This window comes from Muntiacus reevesi, chromosome 1, assembly GCF_963930625.1.
Source record: "Muntiacus reevesi chromosome 1, mMunRee1.1, whole genome shotgun sequence".
Taxonomy (NCBI): Eukaryota; Metazoa; Chordata; class Mammalia; order Artiodactyla; family Cervidae; genus Muntiacus; species Muntiacus reevesi.
In genome coordinates, this window is record NC_089249.1 from 92,574,734 (window position 1) to 92,577,388 (window position 2,655).

Here is a 2,655-nt window from a genome sequence, read left to right on the forward strand (position 1 = left end):
CAGACCTTCTGTGACACTGCTGTGGTGCTACCCTCTTCACCTCCACAGAGAAGGCTTTGTATGGGGTCTAGGGTTTTCTGTATGGTTTGCAAAGCTCCTGGTGATTTTTCAAAGTATTGTTATGTGCAACAATAGAACTATGGGGTGGAAGGAAGCACAGGTAAATCAGTCCAGGTATGCCTTCCTGGATGGCTCATTTTTTTAAAACAGAGTACAATGTTTTTTATTCACCAATAAACTAAAAGTTTGTTTCTAGAAACAAGTTTGTTTCTTCCTCATTTGTTTTATTACTAAACAAAGTCCTATAAGGGGCAGTTTTACCTAATCCTCAGACTCAAATCCACCTTCATCTTGACTAATCTTGAAGTAATAAAGTTCATAAGTCTCATTGTCATATACAACCACATAAAGTCAACCATGAAGATTGTTCTTCTTAAGATATTTCTTGGTACGCTACCTCAAATAGCTTTTGGAGAACTGTTTCTAAGGAAAAATCATTTTATTCTTGAAGCATTCAGTGTGAACAACATTCCCAAGATTTCTAGTTTTTCCATTGACTTTAACTTTCTCTAACAAAAAAATGTTCAAAATTTCCAGAATCAAAAATCCACTTTCTATTGAATGAGTTGGGTCCAAATTAAACCTCCAGGCTGACTTCTCAGGCTTCTTGTCTTTCTGCAGCATCATCTTGAAGACTGGCAGGGAATTTGAAAGAGACCGGATGATTGATTTATTGGAGAATTAGCTCATAGCCAATGAGGACAGACTCTGCTATGGTCTGAATGTCTGTGAACCCCACAAATGTGTTGAAATTTTAACACCAAAGGTGGTAGTAGGTAATGGCTTTGAGAGGTGCTTCAGTTATGGGGGGATCCTCATAAATTGTACTTGTAACTTATAAAAGAGGCTCCAGAGAGATCCCTAGCCATGTGAGGACACAATGAGACATCTACAACCTGGACAAGAGTCCTCACTGGACCATGCTAGCACCCCGATCTTGTATATCAAACCTCCAGAACTGTGAGAAATAAATTTCTGTTGTTTATGAAAACTTTATCTTGTCTGTGGGATTTTGTTACAGCAGGTGGAAAGGACTAAGACAGGCCCCCAGTGGATGGTAGCCCAGACCGGGGTCAAGAGGAGGACAAGGGGCATTTTGCAATCCACCGGGGTTTTGAAAGGCACCCAGTTTAAAAAATCAACATCAAAAAAGTTATTATAAACCTATTATTAGAGGAAGCTGTGTTAAGCAACTAGTCTCCATGCTTTGAGTGAAAATTGAGTCAGATTCCTATGAAATTGAGTCAGAACACCAAGGGCCTGTCTAGGTCCAGGTCATGCATGTACAAACAAACAAACAAAAAGAAAGGTTTATAATAATTAGTTCCAGATTGAAGGAGATGATTGGAGAACAAAATTTGCATCACACAATGCCTGGTCATGTTTAGGTTTTCAAAGAAGAGGGTGAGTTACTGAGAACTTTGTTAAACAGCAACCTCAGAAAAGTTGGGGGACCCATTGCTGGGAATAATTAGGAGTCCTAACCAAGAATCCTCTTGCTTGAAAATAAGCCTGGAAAATGAAAAGCTTCCTTAAAGCCTGCAAGTCAGGGCTTTGCCCTCTTGGCATAAATCATGCCCTAGGTAATGAGCTTTGGCTTGACACAATTGTAACCTTTCTTTGAAAACTTAGGATCAGTTCACTTCAGTTCAGTTGCTCAGTCCTTTCAGACTCCATGAATGGCAGCACGCCAGGCGTCCCTGTCCATCACCAACTCCCGGAGTTCACTCAAACTCATGTCCATCGAGTCGATGATGCCATCCAGCCATCTCATCCTCTGTCGTCCCATTCACCTTCTGCCCCCAATCCCTCCCAGCATCAGGGTCTTTTCCAATGAGTCAACTCTTTGCATGAGGTGGCCAAAGTATTGGAGTTTCAGCTTCAACATCAGTCCTTCCAATGAACATACGGGACTGATCTCCTTTAGGATGGACTGGTTGGATCTCCTTGCAGTTCAAGGGACTCTTAAGAGTCTTCTCCAACACCACAGTTCAAAAGCATCAATTCTTCGGGACTTAGTTTTCTTCACAGTCCAACTCTCACCTCCATACATGGCCACTGGAAAAACCATAGCCTTGACTAGATGGACCTCTCTTGGCAAAGTAATGTTTCTGCTATTTTTTTTTTTTTTGTCTCTGCTTTTTTTTTTTTTTTTCCTTTTTTATTCATTCTCTTGTCTCTGCTTTTTAACATGCTATCTAGGTTGGTCATAACTTTCCTTCCAAGGAGTAAGTGTCTTTTAATTTCATGGCTGCAATCATGATCTGTAGTGATTTTGGAGCCCCCAAAAAATAAAGTCTGACAGTGTTTCCACTGTCTATTTTCCATGAAGTGATGGGACCAGATGCCATGATCTTAGTTTTCTGAATGTTGAGCTTTAAGCCAACTTTTCACTCTCCTCTTTCACTTTCATCAAGAGGCTTTTTAGCTCCTCTTCACTTTCTGCCATAAGGGTGGTGTCATCTGCATTTCTGAGGTTATTGATATTTCTCCCAGCAATCTTGATTTCAGCTTGTGCTTCATCCAGTCCAGCGTTTCTCATGATGTACTCTGCATATAAGTTAAATAAGCAGGGTGACAATATACATACAGCCT

General features: G+C 40.6%; 1 pseudogene; it reads right to left on the reverse strand.

Annotated features, from left to right (window-relative positions):
- Nucleotides 1-321: 321 nt before the first annotated feature.
- LOC136162797 (ribosomal protein eL22-like 1 pseudogene) lies at nucleotides 322-687 on the reverse strand (annotated as a pseudogene).
- Nucleotides 688-2,655: the final 1,968 nt, after the last annotated feature.